General features: G+C 43.3%; 1 long non-coding RNA gene across 2 annotated transcripts; it reads right to left on the bottom strand.

Moving 5' to 3' along the window:
- Positions 1–315: 315 nt before the first annotated feature.
- On the bottom strand, positions 316–5,623 carry LOC121395416. 2 transcript variants are annotated; one of them, XR_005962465.1, is made up of 3 exons: positions 5,271–5,623; positions 4,470–4,537; positions 316–525 (listed from the first exon to the last, which is right to left on the bottom strand). It is a non-coding gene; the product is annotated as an uncharacterized LOC121395416 (long non-coding RNA). The 2 variants fall into 2 exon arrangements; XR_005962466.1 differs by having other exon boundaries at positions 5,302–5,623.
- Positions 5,624–25,351: the final 19,728 nt, after the last annotated feature.

Genomic DNA, 25,351 nt, shown 5'->3' with positions numbered 1-25,351 from the left:
GGGTCATCACTAATTATCCAGCAGCAGAAAATGAGGTTCCCCTGCAATATAAGCTGATGCTACAGGTTTGCTGATTATTCAATTCTGATGCTAACTGCACTGGTTTCTGTGCTGCCATGTAGTAATTATCTGTATTAATTACTAATCAGCCTTATATTGTGACATTTCTATTCTATGTGTACTGTATATTGTGAGTGGCTCCCTAAGCTCAGTAAGTGACAGCAGCACAGAGCATGTGCAGTGAATCAGCAGAAAAGAAGATGGGGAGCTACTGGGGCATCTTTGGAGACACAGATCTTTACTGCTAAAGGGCTGTGGTTGCCTTGGGCTGGTACAGAAGCACAAAACATAATGTACAACATTTCTGCCTACTTCTTTAGTTAGGCTTAGTTATCCTTTAACGAGAGTGCTTTGTCAAATATTGCTGCAACAATATCTATGACAGCAAAGCCCATTCCATGTGTTGCAGTGTTGAACATCTCTGATTCTGCCTTAATTTCTTCTTTGATAGAAGAGAGTTGTTTCCTGTATAATACAAATACAGATTCAAACAGATGCAGAATGAGGATTAACACATCACATATTATATTATATTTTATTAAATTAAATCGGGATGAAAAAATGAAAAGTACACAATGATGGTAGTGTACAATGGCAAAAACATGGTTAAAGTGATGACACAAAAAACTCTTCAAAATATTAATGTACATTTAGGGGGTTGTTTATTAAAGTTTGAACAGTAAAATATTGTAATATTTGAGTTCTTTTTCACTAAAATATTTAGAGGAAAAAAACTTTTTTGAATTTATCAAGCTTTATTATACCATGATGCTGCAAAAGACAGAATTTCAAAATCTTGCATGTTAGACCTGCCGAGGGCCTGTATAAGTAGATGAGAGAGGTACCTTCCCCAAAATGAAGTTATCGGGGTGTTCAACACTAAAACAACATTATTAATAATAAAAATTTGACATAGGAATAGAATACTCCAAACAAGTTACTGTAACATATCTGACGGAAAATGGAGAGCCTCAATCCAGGGAGGGAAGCCCTGTGTCCCTCAAGCGACTGAAGAGAAAGAGAAATCTCCTTTTCTCCCGGTCTGGCTTGATGCACCTTTCTGGCGAAGCGAGTGTCAGAGGCCGTAAAGGTATCGAAATGGTAAAATTTTGCAAAAGAATTAAACCGAAGTCCACGTGGCTGCCTTACACAGCTGTTCGGCTGATGCCTGATTTCTGAACGCCCAGGACGTACTCATCCCTCCGGTAGAATGGGCTGTGTAGGCTCATTGAATAGCTTGCTTGATCCAACGGGAGATAGTAGGTTTAGAAGCCCGAGAACCCTTTTGAGGTTCGGAAGGCAGAATGAACAGAGCATTGGTCTTGCAAATGTCCTTATCTCTGTGGATATAGAATTTCAACACTCTGACGGGATCCAGAGCATGTAGGGCCACCTCCTTGGGATTTGACGGCAAAGGACAGAAGGTAGGATTTGTTATTTCTTGATTCAAATGAAAATCCAAGACCACCTTAGGAAGGAAGGAGGGAATGGTTCTGAGAACCACTCTGTCGTGATTAAAAACTAGGAAGGGTGGCTTGCAGGATAATGCATTTAGCCCTGAAACCTGTCTTGCTGAGGCAATTGCTAGAAGGAATACTGTCTTCCAAGTAAGCCATTGAAGGAGCACTGACCCCAGTGGTTCGAAAGGTGTATGTTGAAGTGCCCCAAACACTAGCGTGAGGTCCCAGATAGGAGTTGGTGGGCGTATTGGGGGGGCTATATGTGCAACCCCTTGCATGAAAGTCTTTACATCAGGTAACAAGGCTAGGTGCTTCTGAAAGAGAACTGAAAGAGCGGAGGTCTGGGACTTGAGAGAACCTAGAGACATACCCATGGATAATCCCTCATGGAGAAACTCGAGTATGTTGGGAACCAAAAATGTCCTGAAGGTCTTCATATTACGGGTGCACCATTGACGGTAGGTAGCCCAGACTCGATGATAAGTCTTGGCGGAGACTGGCTTTCTCGCTGCACACATATGGGCAAATTTACAAAATTCGAGTGAAGAATTCGAATGGTTAAAATTCGAATTTCGAATGCAACTTTTTGAAAATTCGACCATCGAATTTGAAAACTCGACCATCGAATAGTGATCGTTCGATCGATTCGAACGATTCGAGTAATTCGAACGTTCGAATTTAAAATCATTCGACCATTCGATAGTCGAAGTACTTCCCCTTTAAAAATCGTTCGACCATTTAATTCGCCAGATAAAACCTACCGAATTGCATTGTAAGCCTATGGGGACCTTCCATAGTCTTTTGGGAAAAGTTTTTTGATCGAACGGTTTTCATTTGATCGAATTCCCAAAATCGCTCGATTCGAACGATTTTGGCGTTTGATCGAATGAAAATCGTTCGATCGATCGAACGATTTCCATTCGATCGTTCCATCGATCGAATAGCGCTAAAATCGTTCGAATTCGCTAGTCGAATTCGAACGAGCGCTATTCCCCCCCTCGACGGTCGAATTTCGAGTGTTTAGACCACTCGAAATTCGACCCTTAGTAAATCTGCCCCTTTAAGTTAATTAAATTTTCCTTCTTTTAATAACTATCACAAAATTAAATATTGTTATGAGGGAGTCCTTTTATAAAGTAATTTGATTCAAGTGTATGTCTTATACGGATAGCGCAACAGCAAATGCTCTATAAGCTACAAGTATATTATTAGGGGCCGATTTACTAAATTCGGGTGAATGAAGTGAAGGGAAAAAAATTTCACTGGTCGAATGATTGATTTTTTTTTTTGGGCACTTCGACCATTGAATGGGTTAATATTCGATCAAATCAAATGATTCGAATGGAAAAATCATTCGACAGTCGAAGTACTGTCATTTTAAAAAATCATTCGACTGCCTTGTTCGCCAGATTAAACCTACCGAATTGCTATAAAAGCCTATGGAAATGTCCCATAGGCTTTTTTTAAAAGTTTTTGGTCGAATGAAAAATCATTCGATTCGAATGGTCGAACGATTTTAGCGTTGATCTAATGATTTTTCATTCGATCGATCGAATGGGGGTATTCCGCCTATTCCCTGGTCGAATTTCGAGGAATATTTCCCCTTGAAATTCGACCCTTAGTAAATCTGCCCCTTAATGTCACTTTATTGCTCACCTTTCTATTTAGGCCCTCTCCAGTGCATTTTCTTGTCTCTTATTTGAATCCGTGCATGGTTGCTAGGGTAATTTTGACCCTAGCAACCAGATTTCTGAAACTGCAAACTGGAGAGCTGCTACCACACATCAGGGTACTTAGCACATTGGCCATTCCCAATGTTAGCTAAATACAGTTGCTTATTAAAAGAATGTCTAACCACTTGATGGCACTGTTCAGAAAATGCAAGATGTTCATAGTAATTTCCTCTTGTAACTAATTGGTGGTGCCAGTAAATGATTACCGTAGCAATTTATATTCTTACCAAAAGGCCTGGACTGGCAATCTGTGGGTTCTGGCAAATGCCAGAGGGACTGCTGTATGGTTCAATAGAAAGGTACCATATAGTGGGCTGGTAGGGGGCTGTTTGGGCTGGTGGGGGCTGTTTGGGCCTCTGTGTACTTGGAATGGCAGGGCCTATTTTGACTCCCAGTCCAGGCCTGCTTACCAACACTACTATAATCATGATTTATCCTTCATATGTATATTTATTAGTCCAGGGTTTTGCTCATGTGCAGAAGGAGCAAAGTTTACTTAAATGTTAACCAGTGTATTATTAAAGTCACTCCTGTTTAAGAGCAGGGGAATTTTCCAGATGTTCTGCAAAAAGGGCTCTTTTTTGAGATAACATTAACAGTATAGTGTTGTAACCTATTAGGGCTATTCCACACGGGGAGATTCTTCGGCGTTTCGGGTCGCGGTTACAACACTATACTGTTAATGTTATCTCAAAAAAGAGCCCTTTTTGCAGAACATCTGGAAAATTCCCCTGCTCTTAAACAGGAGTGCCTCGTGAGGCTTTTTCAGGCGACTGTTGAAAAGCGCGTCGCCTCGTGTGGTTAGCACAGGCGTTTTTACGTAGGCGCCCATACAAACTATCGCCGGTGACCATCGCGGCTACTGTCGCTGCGTTTTCACGCCGCGACCCGAAACGCCGAAGAATCTCCCCGTGTGGAATAGCCCTTAATATAAAAATCACATTAAAATGCATACCACTTTTCAAATATTATATAAGCCTATTAAAAGTTACCTTCCAGTAAACTTGATAAATGTACTTTTATATAGTATAAAAAAATTGTAAGTGGTAGGTGTTACTGGGCCCAAGAGCAAATTGAATTTAGGGTCTAAAACATGTGTAAGTTGATCTATTCTACCAATACATATTCAGTGAAATGCCTATGAAATGAATGGAAAATATTAAATTGTGCATAACATTAGTGCATAACATTAGTAAATAAATCAATATAAACTCACAAAGCCTTGTCTTTTTTGAAGCCTTCCTAGTGGCATATTTTCTTTTCACTGGTGCCATGCTTCACCAACTTAACAAACAACAAAGATGAAATAAGTCATCAGTTCTCTTTTAATTAGGAAGAATATACATCATGTTATTTAAAGAAATATTTAGAGGTCATATTGTAAAAGCAAATACAATTGCAGTGATTATGACCACTCTGACAACAGTCCATATACTATAACACCATCCTGAGAGGCAGCCAGCACATGGCAAAATATGCAACATAGCTGAATGTGTTTAACTACAGGAATAAAGATAATAATCAGCATAAAAATTATAATATTTCTTTTTTTGGCCTACCTTATAGGGTTTTTAGAATTCTGAGAAACTTTCTCAGCAGGATCCCTCCTTGTTCTCTTTTATCAAATTATCTAATCATCAAAGAGGAAGCTCTCATCTGATCACACAGCACATCATTAGAGGGAGGAGCTAATGATATCACACAATTTTTGGCAACTTAACTGAAGCAACAGTAGAAGGGACTGACCAATCATTCTATGGAGGTTTGGCCAACATGGATACTAGGTTTTATCTGCCTACCAGGCAGAAAATAAAGATCATCCTGGGAGGCAGAGAGTACATTAATATTTTAGCATAAATAAACACAATATAATCACTTGTACAGCACATTTATTGCACACATATACAAACAGTATAGTTGGGAAGTAGATATGTTTTGAGCTAGAAAGACAATTTGCAGCTCTCTGCCCTCAGAGCCTCCATGTTACATTAAGATGTCGGTTCAACTCACTACTCACTAATCACAAATCCGTGCACCCACATTACCACCTGTTCTGTGCAGTCTCCTACATAAAACTTCTCAGTGAAATTCTGCTTCTCAGCAGGAATCTTCTCTCTTTTTAAATCACTTTCCCTCCAGACTTCAGCAGCCATGATACAGGAGGAGCAGATCACACAGCACAGCACCAAAGGGAGGAGCAGATGACATCACACACTCCATATGTGGCAGCTTCATTGAAAGTAATGCTAGAGTGTACTGACCAATCAGCTGGGGGAGGTGTGTTTAGCCTAGGAGGAGGGTGTGGCTGAGTTGTTATCTGCCTGGGAGATAGGGCTGACTTGAAGGCACTCTTCGTTCCCTATTTTACTCCTCTGCCTCCTAGGGGTAGGGATGGGCAAATGTTTTGCCTCAAAAATGATGCTCATAGACTTGTATGGTGTTTTGCGTCAAAAAAAACTTTTTTTGCCGCAAAACAATTTTTTTGACGCCCATAAACTTTAATGGGTGGCAGCGACATTTCACTGGTGGCAGTTTTTTGGCGAAACTAAAAGGGTCAAATTCGCCCATCCCTAAGGGTAGATTTAGGAGTTAGGGTTTGAATTTTTGAAATTTATTATATTGAATTTGACGGTGGGAGTTTTGTTATTCAACGGTCAAATTTTTTAAACTCGAAATATGAGTTGCAAAATTCGATTATCCGACCAGTTTATTAAAATTTGACTATTATAATTCGACAATTGAAGAAATCTAAATTTATCAAAATTCACTTGAATTTTTAAGCCAAACCAATTTTTCGCCAGTTTTGACCTGCCGAGTACCATGTCACACTTTGATAATTCGAATATTCAATTTTTTAAATTTGAATATTTGATTTTGCTTATCTAGCCTTATGGTTCAGTAAATGGTTAAAGGATGCATGGAATGCTGGGAATAACTGGATTACCAATAAAACCCCCCATCTGATTGCACTAATAGCAATCAGCCTTCTTGCTGCAAGAAGAGGAACAATATGTCACTTGTATTCCTGCTAGGATCAGGCAGCCTCGTCACTTCAGGAGACCTGTACTTTCTCTTGACCAGCTGCCTGGCGAGGTTGTGAAGATGTACAGCCCGAGCCGTGCCGCAATTCTGCAGGTTTATGGCCTCAACAGTGAGGACATTGATCCTGTGATGTCACAGTCACAGGCAGTACCTGGGATGTGCTTGCAGTTTTGCATTTCCTGGGCACTGATAGTTTCCAGCAAGTATCTTCACACCTCATTGGCATGAGCCAGCTCCCTTTAGCAGGATACTAATTAGGGATGTAGCGAACCGCCGTTTTGGTGTTCGCGAACGCCGTTCGCGAACACCGGCAAAAAATGCGAACGGTTCGCGAACCGTTCGCGAGCTTCGAACACCCGCAAAATCGTTCGATTCGAACGTTCGAAGGATTTTTCGTTCGATTCGAACGTTTGAAGGATTTTCATCGTTCGATCGAAGGATTTTCATTCGAATCGAACGGTCGAGGGATTTTAATCGTTCGAACGAATGGAAATCGTTCGAACGAATGGAAATCGTTCGATTTTAGCGGTCGAATGGTCGCGAACTCAAATTGCGAACGTTCCCAAACGTTCGCGAACATTAGGCGGACGCGAACGGTCGAAGTTCGCAGGCGAACTGTTCGCTACATCCCTAATACTAATGCAAGTGCTGAGGGCACTACTGCCGCACTCGCTAAGACTCATTTCCTACCCCTCAACCCAGGCAGCATGGATAAGATTGAGCAGATTTTTTTCCTAATTGGCCAATTTCCATATTGCCTAGGAGTCATTGATTGCACTCATGTTGTGCTCACACCACCTAGATATCAACAGGAGCACTACCATAATCGTAAGCACTGCCATTCCATCAATGTACAGGTGGTGTGTGATCATGAGTGTAAGATTCCTGGAAGTGTCCATGATGCCACTATCCTGCATCAGTCAGCTCTCCATGACCTCTTCACCCGAGGAGAAATGCCAGAGGGCTGGCTTGTGGGTAAGTTATATGTTATATTTTTTACATAGCCATTTCAAATATTCTTTTAAAGGGGGTATGCATGTATTTAGCCAAGATGTTTGACTATGCTTGCTACAATAAATGCACTATGCATCTTGGGACTTGTAGTTTACTTAAATTAACTAACTTTGGCAGGAATTGTGTAATGACACCTGATTGACTTTAGAGATTTGATGTGTGTTAAGGGGAGACACTTGCAAGTTTGCAAATACGTGTTTAGCAATTAACTGGTAATGAAGGGAGGGGGCATATCTCCTACCAAATATGTAATCCATCAATCAAATGCGTAAGACTGCTTTGTGAATTAAAGTCAAGGGTAATATGGAAGGCTCATCAATGCAAACTTTTAGTTATTACGTTTATCAAACCACAGAAATAGATAATTTCTACCATTAAGGGTTTGCAAGAGCCAAATAAGGCCACATATTTTGTTGGGCCCTTATTCCTAAATGCAGTTTTTGTTCTTGTGATTCTTCACAATCTTTTCAGTTACCTTTCAAACCATGTTATTTTGATGGAAAGCTTGTAATTTGCTTACCCTTTTAACCTATTAGTCTCCCATTGTAATAATGTTTAGTAATCAATCTAATGATCTAAATCAACTCACCAATGACTGTGAAATCCAGTAATACCTAGGTATGTTGTTTGGCCTCAATATGTTGGGCTTGTCATGGGGGTTATATGTCAGTTAATTGAGGTGTTTGATCCTATATAATCCTACACAATTAATATGCGTTATATGATTAATGTGAAATGACTTTTTTTGAATGGATATATGGAAAAGAAACACCATTTTTGTTTTATTTTCTTATATATAAAGGTCCTGCTGATGGTGATGTGCTGGTGTGCCCCTAGCAGTGAATGTTTGCCTGTATTATCTTATGCTAAAAGCAGAAGGGATGATAACACATTGAACATGTGTATACATATATTAAAGCCAAACCATTATCTACTCTTGTCATTTCAGGTTTCTGGCCTCCTATTGTGTTATTAACACAGACATCATACGCTACTTTATAATGTTGGTGCTACCCACAGAGGATATAGCCATGGACACTGATTGATTGGCCACTACTGCTTCCTCTCACTCCTACATTCAGGTATTTACAATTTACTCTGGTAATCAAAAAAGATTTTGCAAACATATTAACATTTTATTTGTATGGCTCTGTACATGTGCAAAGATCTTATGATACACTAAACTGGACTTACCACCTGTAGTGATGGGCGAATTTGCGCCGTTTCGCCGAAAAATTTGCGAATTTCGCACGTCCGTTTTTGACGCTGGCACCCGTTTTTGGCGCCGGCCACTAATTTTCGCGGCCGTTTCGCGAATTTATTCGCTGGCGGTGAAACGCGCAAATTCGCCGTGAATTCGCGCCTGGCGAATAAATTCACCCATCACTAACCACCTGGACAGAAATGGACAGAAGTGTTGAAGTGACAGCTGTTTGGATTTGGAACCTGCAGGCAGTCTTACCTTCAGAAACCATTTTCTCAGTAAGTGGCAGTGTTTGTTTAGCAATGACAGGCTTTTGTGTGGTTACTTAAAAAAGTCATATTTGTATTTGAATGTGTTTTTCTTGTTTGAACCACAGGAATGCCTTCTTCTGTTTTCTTACTTGTAACTTAAGAGTTAACTCTGCAAAAAAAAGGGGGTTTAATATATACCCTGAAAAATTATGTACCTGCTCTGTATGTTTCAAATATTTTTGGTTTGGTTTCCAAAAAATATTTTTTGGAAACCACCTTAGCAAAAAGTTAAAAAGAAAGACACTTTTTGGTTTATTGGCTTTAAGACGAAATCTTTTTCAAAATATAAAACATTTTGAGAACAATAAAAACACAATATAGATTTTTTGACAAAAGTTTTTTTTTTTTTTTTGAACACCACCGAAATATTTTTTACAACCAATTAAATATGTACCCTAGCTGGAAGACACAGGAGGAATGCGTTATCAACATTCATTTCAATGTGTAGCAGCCCCCATTGAGCACTAAAATAAAGGGTTTAGTGGGTTACTAGCAAGAATTTCTTGCATGATATATGATGAATATAACAATCAATATGATTTACAAATGACACTTGTCAATATATGACAATCTGGCCTGTTTGAAAGTATCAACAATATGAGATTAGTGCTGGGCAGGTGATGTGTTGGACAACCATCAATACTTGTAAGTACAAAGTAACAATCAATGTTTTTTGCCTTTAAGGCATACCATACACCTACGACTTGCTATTTAAGTAGCACAGGCTGGTGGAGGAGGAGGAGGTAGTAGCAGCAGGCATTAGCACATATTATGAGTGCTAGGTAGGCAAAGTAGGCCATAAGTAGCCATCAATACTTGTAAGTGCAAAGTAACAACCAACACTTTGTTCCTTTAAGGCATATCATACACCTGTGACTTGCTATTTAAGTAGCACAGGCTGGAGGAGGTAGAGGAAGAAGAGGAGGAGGTCGTAGTAGCAGGCATTAGCACATATTATGAGTGCTGGGCAGCCAAAATTGGCCATAGGTAGCCAAAAATACTTTATAGTGCAAACCACAAGGTACACTTATTTCACTTGAAAGTGTTGACAGTTGCATAAACTTAGGTTATTGTTACATGAATGCACATAACATGTAAAACACATATATACAGTGCTTGATTAGCATATGTTACCTTTGAAGCAACACTGCACTAGTGATAAATACACAATAAAAAATGTAGTCATATGCTTGCAATGATTGAAATTCATTGACCCTTACATGTATAATTTTAGGCCAAGTGAATGTGTTCAACACTGCAGCATTACTATAGAAATGTCACAGCAAATGCACTTTTTGTAATGTTTGTAAGTGCTTTTCCAGATGTTGTGGCTGTTAGATATGGCACAGCTTGGGGCTGATAGCATATGTATAAACATATGTTAGAGCAAATTCATTTAGATGTTTGAAGTGCTTTTCCACATGTTATTGGAAAGAATGCTAATAGGTGTTAAAAATGGCTCCCCAGTGATGAGAATGCAGCATGGTCTAAACAATGGGATGTGTTGTTTCGGAGTCAGTCCCATTGCTGGGTAACAGACAGAATCACACCTGAAGCATGAAAAGGGCAAAGTTTGTTGCCAGGATAAAACATAAATAAAAAGAGGCCACTGTCGATTGCAAAGTGACAGACTGGAACACTTGTTCCCTCGGACAGAACCTTCTCCCCTACCATGCCCCCTTTCTCTCCGCTGTTGAGGAGCTTCAAGGGGTGGGGGTGGAGCAGCAGAAGAACCACTACCACCAGGTCCTGGATGTTCAAATGGATGCCATGTAAGTAGCCACCTATCTGTGATATCCATCTTTGCTTCCATAGATCCTGGCAGTGCTGGTACTGAAACATTGGCTCCATAGCAGCCATCATTGCATCTACCAGCCCCAGGTGGCCCGTAGGTCTCTCACCCAGTCGCCGTCCTTCCTGCTAAGGTGGTCCCCCAATTGCTGTAGCTGGAGCAGCAGCTGTAGGAGCATCAGCATATGCAGCAGCATGACCTACAAGAAAAATCAAATATAAATATAGATACATATGCTGGACATGTGCATAACCCATAACAAACCAAAAGTTGTAAAGAAAGTTGGCAAAGCTAATATTCCAAGATAGATTGGGGGTGGGTGTTTATATGTTTGGGGGGATGCCAAAAACATGACAATATTGGAGTGGAAATTTTAAAATTAATCTTTAGCTTACAAAAATATCAGGGGTGTTTCTGGAAAAAAAAAGGACTGTTGACTAGGCATAAATTAATTTTAAATAAGCAACAATTCTAAGAAACAATTCATTTTAAAACCTACAGCTTCTGATTAACATTGAAGAGCCACTACTCTCCCAATCAAAAAGAAGCCTGCCTGAGGGATTAAGTAAATGTGCTTTACTTCTTTGGTGACACACACAGACAAATAAAGGAAGGTGTGATTAAACTTTGATCTTACATCTGGGGGGCACCAAAGGAATCACGGCTAGTGACTGGGCACGGGGTTCAGCACGTGTAAATCTGTAATGTGAAATACAACATTAGTAATGCTCTAAACAAGTTGAGGAAGCAACTACATTGGTTACCTTGAGCTTCCGGGGTTCCATCGCTATCTCCAGCCTCACCCTTTTCCTAGGGAAGCTGAGGAGCATCATCCTGGTCTTGGCCTCTGTCCTACCCATGCCACAATGTTTGTGGCAGAACTGCAATTGTGAATGAATAAATAAAAAAAGTATCAAAAGACAAAATCATAAGGAATTGCAAGTGTACTTGATTAGTAGCCTGGTGTACAGACCTCCCACATGCTACAAATATATTGAAGTTGTCATTCCAAATACTAACCCAAATGTAATGGCACAGCAGATGATAGAATCGTTACAATGGCACAACAAGGGAGATGGAATGGTTGAACTTGAATCTATAATGGCACAGCAAGGGAGATGGAATGGTTAAACTTGAATCTATAATGGCGCTGCAAGGGAAATGCAGTGTCGGACTGGCCGACCAGGATACCAGGAAAACTCCCGGCAGGCCCAGGCTTCAGTGGGTCCTCTTACTTCTACATGAAAAACAAGAAAACACTGGCACAGCATGGGTTGCTTCTAGCAGGGAAACCCCTTGCTCATTTATTGCAGATACTGAATCCTCTTCTAAACATTTGGCCTATTTTATGGTCATTCCCTTTTTCTTTATGGGAAAAAAATGCTTAATAATGGAAGAATAGAGTAAGTAGATAGTAGATATAAAAGACTAGGAGAATAAAGATGTTGAGTGAGGAGAGGAAGAATAATAGTTTGGATAGTGGGCCCATGGTCTAAGGTTTTCTGGTGGGCTCCTGGCATCACAGTCTGACACTGGGGAGATGGAATGGTTAATCTAGAAACTATAATGGCACAGCAAGGGAGATGGAATGGTTAAACTTGAATCTATAATGCCGCAGCAAGGGAGATGGAATGGCTAAACTTGAATCTATACTGGCACAGCAAGGGAGATGGAATGGTTAAACTTGAATCTATACTGGCACAGCAAGGGAGATGGAATGGTTAAACTTGAATCTATACTGGCACAGCAAGGGAGATGGAATGGTTAAACTTGAATCTATACTGGCACAGCAAGGGAGATGGAATGGTTAAACTTGAATCTATACTGGCACAGCAAGGGAGATGGAATGGTTAAACTTGAATCTATAATTAGTGATGGGCGAATTTGCGTCGTTTCGCTTCGCCGAAAAATTCGCTAATTTTGCGCGAAATTCACGAAACGGCGGAAAATTTGCGAAACTGCGCCGGCGTCTCGTTTTTGACGCCGGCGCCCGTTTTTCGTAATAAATTTTTTTGACGCCGGCGAATTTTTGCCGCGGGCATTTCGCGAATTTATTCGCTGGCGGCGAATCGCGCAAATCCGCGCCTGGCGAATAAATTGGCCCATCACTATCTATAATGGCACAGCAAGGGAGATGTAATGGTTAAAACTTAAATACAGTACACAAAGGCATTCTTTGCAATGGTGCGAACAGGAGAGAATGTAATATATGACAATACAGCTGCTGTAGGCTCTAGATGTGTTGCCTGACACTTTACTTTTGCAGATTGAAGTTGAGTTAAGTTTTACTATGATGCAGAGATCAATATTCTGAGACAATTTCCAATTGGTTTATATTTTTTAGTATTTGTATTTATGAGTTATTTAGCTTTTTATTTACCAGCTCTACAGTTTGCAATCTCAGCAATCCTGTTGCTAGGATCCAAATTACCATAGAAACCATGCATTCATCTGAATAAGAGACTCAAATATAATTAAGAGATGGTCTGAATAGTAATATGATTATTAAAAAAATCACAATAACATCACATGTGTAGTTCTACAGAGCCTTTGTTTCTAGGTGGGGTCAGTGACCCCCATTATAAAGCTGGAAAGAGTCAGAACCAGAAACCAAATAATTGAAAAAATATACTAAATAAATAATGAAGGCCAATGAAAAGTTGCTTAGACTTGTTCATTCCATAACTTAACTTACTTAAAAGTTGACTAAAAGGTGAACCACCCCTTTAATGCAGTTTCTAAACATTTGTGGTATAGTGGGGAAATGGTTAATAAAGAAATTGTTGCCATTTTGTCAATGTTACAGCTGTATGTAAATAACTACTACATAAACAAACAGCAAAGCTATAAAAATAAAGCACAAGAAACTCCTCTAATGCAAAACAGAAGCAATATTTTACCAAACGGGAAATTATACATTTATCCAATTGATTTGAGATGTGGAAAAAAAGAGTAAGATCATTTTTTCAATAAACTGTACTTACTTCTCCATTCTCTGTCATGGTATGGTCCTTCCAACCCTTCACAGACCTATTTGCCCATTGCATCCAGAAGCCAGTGCTCAAAATGCTTCAGCCTGAGTGGAGGGACATGCCCTCTGCTGGTCTTCTGAGCTTTAGCTCTCCTGGCAGCTATCTTTGCCCTTATCCTTCGCTTCAGGTCACTGAAGCGCTTGTACACAGTCAGGCGTCTGGTGATCCCTGTGTTCAGCATTATTTTTGTCCGTTACCTGCTGCCAGAGTTGGTTGCGCCTGGCAGAATTGATGTGATGGGACTGACTCCCAAACAACACATCCCATCATGCTAGGACTTCATCCACCAGTGCTGCATTCTTATCACTGGACTTACCCTGTGACTTCTTTGGGTGCCCCTCCACACTGTGGCTGGCTCCACCTCCTCATCACTCTCCTGGGGCACCCTGCATGGTCTTTGTGCCCCTTACTTGGCATGCTCCTCCTTAGTAATTCTCATCCCCTCTGCCCTGTGGACACCCTCCCTTGTCTGCCCTGCTCCCCGCTGCTCCTGGACCCACGGGACTCCCTATCTTCCCTATCCCCCCTGCTCCCCCTATCTAAGCTGCCCTGGGACCCCCTATCTCCCCTACTTTCCTCCCCACCCCTGCTCCTGGACCATCTCCCTGTGGCCTCCTCCTCTTCCTCCCCACAGGACCCCCTTCCTGTCACTCCCCAGTGTGACCCTCTCTCCCCCTGCTGCGGGCACTGAGATCCCACATAGTATGGGATCCAGTGCTGTGTGCCACAACACCTCCTCCTCATTCCTCATTCCTCCAGACTTTTTTTGGTTTTATTCTTTAAAAAAATGTGCCTGCTTTTATCTGAGCCTCCTCCACCTTGCTTGTCTAAATAGCAAGTGAAGAATCAGAGCTAAAATGCACCTAAAATTGCCAATGGAGAACTTCCTGTGTCAAAAAAATGTCAGAAAGGAAGTGGGGATTTAAAATGCTTGAATTGATTGAATCGAATTGAAGTGGGGCAACTAGAAAACTCAACCACATTCAACTATGCAATGTGGGTAAAACTAAAATTCAAATTATAGTCGAAATGAGTTGAACATATTCGATCGAATTACAAAAATTCGACCACAATGATAAATATGAGAATTATCAAATTTGAAAAAAATAAAAAGAAAATGAGTTTAGTCGAATTTGTACAATTCAAAATTTGATATGTCCTCTGGGTGCAGATCTTACAACATCCTAGCGGTATTAGCCATATTCATATATGGCTATAAAACGTCTGTCACTGTTAAGGCCACACTGTAGGGTATTGAATTTCTGCATCAATTTATAATTCCATTCCTTTCGCTCTTGATGTGTTTTAAAGTTGCCCATTGGTACAGTAACTTGAAGATCATACTGTGGTTGTTACTGCAGAAGTGCACTGCTACTAAAGATCAGTTTTCCCACAATTGATGTTTGATCAACAAATAGGTCCAATCATTGAGCTAATCTTTGCCTAGTTTGGCCAATTTGCAGGGTCAAATTGGGCTAATGTGATCATTGGCCTGGGGCCAATAATCTGACGATTCTGGAAGGGCTGAGTCTGCAGTTTTTTTAGTCCTTGTATAACAACTTAACACTACCGTGACCAGAGATAATTTTATTATTATTATTATTTTTATTATTATTAGCTGCTTTTTGCAAAACAATACAAAGTTATTTTACCTCATCTTCATTAGTGTGCAAATAATGCATTAGTGGAGGCTTTAATCTTTCTCTATAATGTTTTGCATCAAGTGGTCATTTACAAAACCAGTGCATGGCTAAAAGTGGGATTTTTGAAAGCAAATTGCCATGTTTTTCCACAATGCAACAGTTTTTCCACAAAACCCCTGCTTCACCCTAAGTTTAGCCTGGAGGGACAAAACTAGTATCTTTTATCAGCACATTTATGGACAGCTTTATTTGTGGTATCAAAAAGAAAGGAATGCTACTTGTCTTAAGATGGCGATAGACGCAAAGATCTGATCGTATGAATCAACGTACGATCGCACTTTCCCATCTCCCGACCCTCCACTAACCATTCAGATTAAAGTCTTACCATTCCGATCAAATAAAGTAGTTAAAACAAATCAGCCGATGTTCTGCCTCTGACAGAAATCGTACGATAGTTATGTCTGACAAAGCTAGTGACAGTCTCCCACTGAAAATCGTACGATCGGCAATACATGCAGAGATATTATCGGCAGGCGACAGAAATTTTCTAACCTGTTCGATCAACCAAATGACCGATCTCCGCCAGATGAAAAATTACGAGACTCTCCACACACGGTCCGAAAACCGTACGAATCCATGATTTGTTCGATCGGATCGTTGCGTCTATGGCCATCTTAAGATTAATTGTTACCTTAACTTGAGATAAAGCCAGGTACAGGTATGGGACCTGTTAATCAGAATGTTCAGGACCTGGGGTTTTCCGGATAACAGATCTTTCTGTAATTTAGATCTTCATACCTTAAGTCTACTAGAAAGTCATGTAAGCATTAAATAAACCCAATTGCCTGATTTTGCTTCCAATAAGGATTAATTATATCTTAGTTTGAATCAAGAACAAGGTACTGTTTTAGTACTGACCGTCTTAGTGGATGGTAATGTGAAGAAAAAGTATTCAAATGCACCCGCAAGTTACAAAGGTATATCAAACAATAATAGCAATCAAGAGCCAGTAAAGTGGAATACAATATATTAATTGCATCCACTCAGTGGTTCTCAAGGTAACCAGTTCAGGTGCTGCAATCCGTTAACCACTTAAAACGTAACTTTTATTACCGTATCATTACATAAAACACGCTGCTAGATAGACACACAATCATCACTGAGACAAAAAATGGCATATTTCTGTGACGCTGGGCTGTGCCCATAAAATACACAAAAGTGAGTTAAAAACACATAGGTAGGAGCGGTGAGAAATGGGAAAAGAAGGCTGCAAACGTTACAGCCACTTTTCTAAAAGTAGAATTTTGTGGGGAGTAGCTAGATAGTTCCCCTCTCTTATTAAACTTGTAATGTTAAGAAGTAATTAGTTCAATCACAACGGATCGAATAACACCCAGTGTGATGAGACCTCTCTAGTCAATGTCAAAAGTTTCCAGCCGCCCACAGCTCCCTTCCGTTTAGTATTTCCCCAGAATTTCTACCTGGCTACGTAGGGAGCGTGTGGGAGCTGGTCTCCCACCGTCCACCTATGCCCACCCGACGCGTTTCACCAGAAAACCGGCTTCTTCAGGGGCATAAGTGGTTTGCGCGTGTCTTCACGGACTTTAAATAGGGTTCTATGCGGCTGGTACTTGGGCGAACACTTCCGCATACGTCACTAAGATCACGTGACCTGAATGCGCGAATCTATGTTATACATTCCATCACGTATATTTGTGGTTTGAGATACGTCGGTAAGACTAAGAGAGAATTTAGGAGACGTATCATGGAACATATAGGGGATGTACGTAATAAAAGAAACACATCAATTGCTAACCACATAAATGGACACCATAATGATGATTGTGGTAGAAATGTATTGCTGTAGACCATGTTAAATCTACCACAAGAATTGGTGACATTGATAGGAAATTACTTCAACGGGAAGCCGAATGGATATACTGGCTTAACAGTAAAACACCGGTTGGCCTAAATGAAGGGTTCACGTTCAGCCCCTTCCTTTAATATACAGTTCTCTCCCTCAGTATATCTCATATTTTACCACTTGTGACTTCAGTATAATATGACTTAGGATTGGGGTTCTAATGTATCTTTGAATACTAGTTCCTACAATATAATGTTAACCATGTTATTTTAACTGGCTCCACAAGTACTTTTAGCGGTTTATTGGGATTCATCTATGTTTTCCAGCGTTTATATGCGCTGGTGTCTTTCTCATTTCGCCAGAATGTGGACCAAATACACTTATAATACGTCCCTGGCAAGCGCTGACTTCAGGGCGACGCATGCACAGCAAGTCTCGCATGCAAGAATGAGTATAACATAGATTCACGCATACAGGTCACGTGATCTTAGTGATGTATGCGGAACTGTTCGCGCAAGTACCAGCCGCATAGAACCCTATTTAAAGTCCGTGAAGACACGCGCAAACCACTTATGCCCCTGAAGAAGCCGGTTTTCTGGTGAAACGCGTCGGGTGGGCATAGGTGGACGGTGGGAGACCAGCTCCCACACGCTCCCTACGTAGCCAGGTAGAAATTCTGGGGAAATACTAAACGGAAGGGAGCTGTGGGCGGCTGGAAACTTTTGACATTGACTAGAGAGGTCTCATCACACTGGGTGTTATTCGATCCGTTGTGATTGAACTAATTACTTCTTAACATTACAAGTTTAATAAGAGAGGGGAACTATCTAGCTACTCCCCACAAAAATTCTACTTTTAGAAAAGTGGCTGTAACGTTTGCAGCCTTCTTTTCCCGTTTCTCACCGCTCCTACCTATGTGTTTTTAACTCACTTTTGTGTATTTTATGGGCACAGCCCAGCGTCACAGAAATATGCCATTTTTTGTCTCAGTGATGATTGTGTGTCTATCTAGCAGCGTGTTTTATGTAATGATACGGTAATAAAAGTTACGTTTTAAGTGGTTAACGGATTGCAGCACCTGAACTGGTTACCTTGAGAACCACTGAGTGGATGCAATTAATATATTGTATTCCACTTTACTGGCTCTTGATTGCTATTACTGTTTTATTATTACAGAAAAAAGGGAAATATGTTTTTTAAATTTGGATTATTTGGTTAAATTGAGTCTATGAGAGATTCAGCCATTCACTGGCCATTTGATAATTCAGAGTTTTCTGTTTAAAGGGTTTCCAGATAATGGATCCCATACCTATATAAGAAAGTATGCTGTGGTAAAATTATTTTAAATATATTAAAAATAGCAGTGGTTTTATCAAAATCCAATGTGAAACAATGATAAATGAATAAATCATTTATGATAAATGCTTGAAATGATAAGCGTTTAAACCTATGGATTTTTCCTTGGGAAAAAAACACAAAAATATATCTGAGGCAAATAAATTACACTTATAACAAGAGACTTTAACTTGTATGTGTGTGCTATAAGCTGAATAAATGTCACAGACTTTTCTCAAAACACCACAAAAAAATCAGTGTGCTATTGCTGTACCTTAGCTCAGTAAAAGAAAACAAACCTTGAATATATTGATGAAGTGACTTCACTTGATTTATAAATCCCGTAATTTATAAAGTACCCTGCTGTTATTAAGTATATAGTAAATAAAGTACCCCCTCTTGTAAAATATAAGGATATTATAAGTTACCAAGGAGTTTCACGACCATATAAAAACACGAGGCCGAAGGCCGAGTGTTTTTATAAAGGTCATGGAACTCCAAGGTACTTTATTTATTATAATACACAAATTTCAGTGAGTCATGTGACAGAAATTACATCAGAACTCACCTGATGACCTCACCGTTTATAAGGATATAATTTACAAGATATTCATAGCGTTTGTGTATTATCATAACATTGAGGACAGAACGTCCTTAATGTTGTTTCATTAAAAAGTAAAAAATGTCATTATACTACTTTGATTTTTTTTAAATATAATGGGAAAATGGGACTAACTGTTTTACATACAGCACCTAGCCCATTTATAATTATCTTTGTGATGCCTGCAGTTTTAAGGATTATAGTTTATTTGCTGTAGATCACTGAGGAAACGAATTAATATTCAGTTAATGGGAGAAAATACTGCTTGAGCAGAGCAATTTGATGTAGACTTGCTAGAAAACCCCAAGAGATACTTAGAAGATGAAGAAATATATAGATGGGGATTAGACTTGCTCCTGTTTGGTGAACTTGTGTTTTCCTTGGGGTACAGTACATAATGATCAGATCTGCAACATGAATCCCCTGTCTTGACACTGTCAGCAGCATTCACACAGATAAAACTAGGTTTTATTTGTCTTACAGGCTTATAATAATAGTGATAATAATAATGAGTCTTTGCTTCATAAATTGTAAGGCTATGCTATATAATTAGGGATGCAGAATGCAAGTAATTACAAGATTATTTCAATCATCTTCTTAAAAGAACCCAACATGAACATTCCACTGTTTGATTTTCTTTCCTCAAATGCATGTGTAGGGATGTGTAAAATAGCCACCCCTAGTATTATTGTCAGGCATTCCCTCAGTGTTATAGACACCTAACTGGGTCCTAAAATACAGTTGGGAGGGGTACTGTTTGCTCTGTTCGCAGCCTAGTGTGACAGGCGCTGCAGGTGCGGACACGATAGGAAAAAGGGAGATACTGGCGGGACATTTTTGTGGTTCTTAAGGCCTGCGCGGATCTCAGGAACATGAGTGAGTTAAACAACATGGCGATAATTCGGCCCCAAGAGGTGAGCAGTTGGGCTGCCGAGAGGGGTGCCGACAGTGTGAGTGTTTTTGCTGTGGACGGCATAGGCCCCGCCGTCACATTGGACGGCCTTCAGCTCACAATAGATGGGGAATCGAGGCTGAAGGGCAGCCAGATACTGGCTGAAGCTCGTTCGGGAGTACCCTAACGTCAGCGGGTATTATTTAACACTCCGAGGAGATTGAGTGATGAAGAGGGGCCATATTTTCTACTCCCTGGTGGCTCACTTCCTGTGGGAATAATATACCCTGGTTTCCACTTGGACCAAGGAAAGGGTAAAGGATGAGTGGCCATGATCCCCCGGAACTCTTCAAGGAAAGGGACTCTGTTCCTCACTATATCCCAAGAACCCTTATGGTTGCTGGAACCAAGTACCCAAAGTTGAAAGTTTTCTCGGGCCTGGTCCCCGTACCGGAGGGCGAACAAGAGTTTGAGGAGTGGCAAGAAACTGCAGCTCAGATGCTGGAGGAGTGCCCTTGCCCCGAGTTTGATAAGCGGATTCGTCTGACGGAAAACCTGCGCCCTCCAGCCAGTAGAATTGTTCAGATGTTCCGTAAGGCCCATGTTAATGCCTCTTCTGCGGTCTGTCTCAAGGCCCTAGAGGATGTGTATGGGCCTTGTGATAACCCCCATACCTGGCTTCACACGTTTCAGAGCATGAGACAAGGGACGACGGAGGCCGTGTCCAGTTATATAGCCCGGTTGGAAGGCACTTTGTGTAAGCTGGTGCGAAAGAACATTATTCTTATAGCAGAGGTGGATGAAAAGCGGTGAAGCCAACTTCTCTGTGGAATGCTGGGGGGACAATCGGTGGTTACAGAGATACGGGTTAAGTACCGGCACGGCCCTCCACCACCTCTAGGAGAACTTATGATTTATGAGAAAGAACTGGAGGCCGAGCTTCGGTATGCTGCTGGGGATTATACTATTCCGGAAACTCCTTTAACTCCCCATCGGGATAACAAGGGGGCTATGAGAAAGAAAGAGGACAGTCCAGGGCACTACCGTAAGTTCCCATCTCCAAAGCCTCGGAATACTTCGGAGCATGCTCCCGCTGTGGGCACCTCGGGCACCGAGTGCATCAATGTCAGATGCCAGCTGATTGTGAGCGCTTGCAAAGTAAAGCAGGGCAGTTACATAAGAAACGTAAGGTTCCCCGCAGTAAGCCATGATCTTTATGCTTGCCAGGAGTGGGACGTCGCTGTACTTTTGACCTGTTGGTAAACGGTGTCCCAGCCACAGCGTTATTTGATACTGGCTCCCAGCTGACCATCATTCATCGCCCTTTTTATGAGGAATTCCTCAGTCATATACCACTGCAGCCGGTAGGAACTGTGCCGGCATTTGGAGTGGGAGCAGGACCTACTTATATGGATGGCGAAGTACAATTGTCGTGGGGAACCGAGATCCTCCTCTCTCCGTGGTTGCTTATGTGTGTCCCCCGCCTGGAGGGAGAGAGACTACTTCGGTGATTGTGGGCTCTAATGTGAAAGCCGTAGAGGAGGCCTTCCTGATGTTTCTCCAAACCCATGCAGGTACTCCGCTCACTACATTGCCTGTGGCCCCACCACTGCAGAAGATCTGTCAGACTTTTGCTCCTGAGCTACCTGGGGGTTGTGTAGGAAATCCTTGGCACTCTGTAGAGATTCCACCAGGGGGGGTCCACAGTCTCAGGGTTTATGTGGAGATAGTACCTGCTATAAAGGGCAGTTTCTTTCTGCTGGAAACAAATCCTGCTGAAGCGGTTCTAAATGGATGGGAAAAAAGGACTATCGTTCTGTGTCCACGAAGTAATGTGGTGACTGTCAAGAATATTACTTCCCATCCGGTAGTGATACCCGCCTGGCGTACGGTAGCTAGGGATGGGCGAATAAATTCGCCATGGTTAAATTCGCGGCGAATTTCTGTGTTTTGCCGCGGGCAAATTTTTCGCAAAATTGCGGCAAAAATTCGCCTCGCGACTCGTTTCGCCGCGCGTCGAAATTTTCATCGCGCGGCGAGCCGCGACGCCGCTAATGCGCGTCAAAAAAAAAAAGACGCGCGACAAACTGAACGTCACCCACAGCAGCCAATAAGATGTGAGCCATCCCTGAGCCATCCCACTGGCTATATAAGGAGCTGCAGAGGCGGCCATTACTCGTGGCGTTTCTGGTAGAGGTAGAGAGAGCAGGATAGTGAGAGATTTGTGTGTGATTTAGCTAGTGGAGTTTGTGTAGAGAGCTTTTTTTTTTCTGAGTCAGTGCAAGTGGAGGTTGTGGATTTCAGTTTACTGTTTTCCCTCTTCTGCTTGCCTGCTCACCACCCAATAGCCCTTTTTAGGGCTAACTGTCTTTGTCTTTGTCTGTGCTGGTGTGTGTACTCCTTGTGGGTGCACACTTCTGCTGAGGGGATTTAGTTGAGGGTTTTATTTTTTTCTCCTTTCCTTCCCCGAAATATCCAAACCCCCCCTTATATATATATATATATATATTTTTTTAAGTTTAGTTGCCCAATATGACGGGCCGTGGGAGAGGGGGGAGGGGTGGTGGTGGTGGTGGTGGTGGGAAGAAGGGTGGGATAGGGAGGGGTGGCCGAGGAAGAGGCCGTGGTGCTGGCCGTGGGCATCCAACCCCTCAACAGCCCAGCCCATGTGCCATGCCCAGTCTGGGCACTGTAAATCAGTCGCAGCACAAGCTGCCATCAAAGCAGCTGCCATCACAGCAGCAGCTGCAACAACAACAGCAGCAGCTGCAACAACAACAGCAGCAGCAGCCGCAACAACAGCAGCAGCAGCAAATGCCACAGCAGCAGGTGGCTGTGGGTCACAGCAACGGGGCAGCGGGGCAACTGGTCCACGTAGGACTGTGCCAGATTTTTTTGCCACTGCTTCGCGACCCATACGCTCGCAGCAGGCAGAGGCAGTGGTAGACTGGCTGACCCAGGCTACCTCGTCTGCAGCGGGCACCAGTGAGCGACAGGAGGTGGCATCACCTGCTAGCTCAGTGTGGGATGACACCCCATCCCTCTTATTTGATCCTGAGGTGGACTTGGGCCCAGACACCCTGGATCTATTTGATGATCAGGCAGGAATGGGGGGGGGGGGCATTCATGTCTGATGAAGAGGAGGAGGTGGTCATGTCACAGCCCACATCAGTAGGGGATATTGGGCAGGGTCCCCTTATGGCAGGGCAGCAAGTTGCTGGTGTGGGGTCAGACACCAGCATGCTGGATGTGGGTATTGATGCCATGTATGAGGCAGGGTCTGGTCTGGGGGAGGACGATGACAGGGACAGACCCTGGGAGCCGGCTCCAGAGGATAACAGCAGCAGTTCGGGGGGGAACTGTTTGTTGTTGATGAGGATGAAGAGCCGGCTCCACCGACCACTGCTAGGGGGGGCAGGCAACAGGGCAGCACTGCGCCTAGGTCCAAAGCCTATGTGCGTACGGGTGGGGACCATCCTCAACCCTCCACAGCAGGCAAGGCAGTGGCCCGCACTTCAGCAGTGTGGGCTTTTTTCACGTGCCAGGCAGAGGACCAGGCAGTAGCAGTGTGCCAGCTCTGCCGGCAGAAGGTTCGAAGGGGGCAGGCAGGGTCACATATGGGAACATCAGCTTTAAGTTCCCATATGAAACGTCATCACAGGATGACGTGGGAGCAGCACCAAAGTGGCAGGGCACCGGGTGGCAGTGGTGCTTCCTGTCCACCTCCTCCCATTCCTCAGGGAAGAGGTGCTAGCTCCCCAGACCCTGCAGCAAGTGAAGAGGATTCTGGGGCTCACAGTCGGAGGCAGCCACTGTGTAGCTCAGCCTCTTCTGCAGCCACCTCCTCCTCAATGCGGCCCCTGTCCCGCCAGGTTTCCCTCCCCCAGTTCCTCACCCACAAGACGCCTCTCTCCCCCAGCCACCCCCAAGTGCAGAGGCTTAATGGCTGCCTGGCAAAGCTTCTGGCAGTGCAGCTGCTGCCCTATCAGCTAGTCGAAGCAGCCCCCTTCTGACAGCTGATGGCTTGCGCTGCCCCTAACTGGCGGATCCCCAGCCGCCATTATTTTGCCAGGAAGGCCGTCCCTGCCATCCACCAGCATGTGGTGGAGAATGTGTCCCTGTCGCTGGATCATGCTGTTGGCGGCAGGGTGCACTGCACCACTGACACGTGGACCAGCAGGCATGGGCAGGGGAGGTACATAACCTACACTGCGCACTGGGTCACCCTCATGAGTGCTGGGGAGGGTGCAAGCAGGTGCGCTCCCCTCAGGCTACAGGTGCCTCCCCGTGGGGTACAGGGCAAACCCCACATGTCCACTTCCTCCTCCTCCTCCACTATGGATGAGCCACCCCTGAAGCGTCCCCGCAGCTACGCTTCAGTGCAGCACAGGCGATGTCAGGCTGTGCTGCAACTCCTCTCCCTGGGCGAGAGGAGTCATACTGCACCTGAGCTCATGGCTGCCTTCCAGACTCAGGTGCAGCGGTGGTTCACTCCCCGCCAGCTCTAAGCAGGTAACATTGTTTGCGACAACGGTCGCAACCTGCTGGCCGCCATCCGCCTAGGGCACCTGACCCACATGCCTTGCTTTGCACATGTCCTCAACCTTGTGGTGCAGCGCTTCCTCAAGAGCTACCAAGGGTTGGGTGACATGCTGGAGAAGGTACGTAGGGTATGTGCCCATTTTCGCAGGTCCCCCACCGCCAGCGCGTCTTTGGCACGGATGCAGCGGCAGCATAGTCTGCCACCCCACCGGCTCATCTGTGACCTGCCGACGCACTGGAATTCCACCCTGCACATGGTGGAGCGCCTCGTAGAGCAGCGCTGGGCGGTCAGCAATTACCTGCTGGAGCACAGTGCCAGGGGTACTCAGGGGGCGGATTTGGGGTACTTTAGTGCAGAGCAGTGGCAGCAAATGAGGCAGCTCTGCCAAGTACTTGCCCCCTTTGAGCAGGCGACACGCTTTGTTAGCAGGGACAATGCGTGTCTTAGCGATGTCATACCCCTGGTGTTCCTCCTCAAGCACATGTTGGATGGGCTGCTAGAGGAGGGTGACGTGCCTGAGGAGGAGGAGGAGGAGGAGAGTAGGCCCCGTAGGCAGGCAGAGGGGGCTGAGGAGGAGATGGTGCCCGATGAGGAGGATGAGGGAGAGGAGGACTGGGTGCCTGTGCAGCATGGGGAGCAGGGCACATGCCACCCAACCACCCCAGCTATTGTCCGCGGCTGGGAGGGTACAGAGCAGGGGCAGGTCGAGCCAGATGACCTGCTGCATCTGGAGGGCAGTCAAGAAGAGGTTGGTCGGGGGCACCTCTTTTACATGGCTGCCCATATGCAGACTTGCCTCCGAAGCGATCCCCGGGTCTGTTCTAT

The sequence above is a fragment of the Xenopus laevis genome, chromosome 7L (genome assembly GCF_017654675.1).
Source record: "Xenopus laevis strain J_2021 chromosome 7L, Xenopus_laevis_v10.1, whole genome shotgun sequence".
Taxonomy (NCBI): Eukaryota; Metazoa; Chordata; class Amphibia; order Anura; family Pipidae; genus Xenopus; species Xenopus laevis.
The sequence above is the reverse complement of the archived record's forward strand: the minus strand, read 5'-3'. Positions and strand labels throughout refer to the sequence as shown.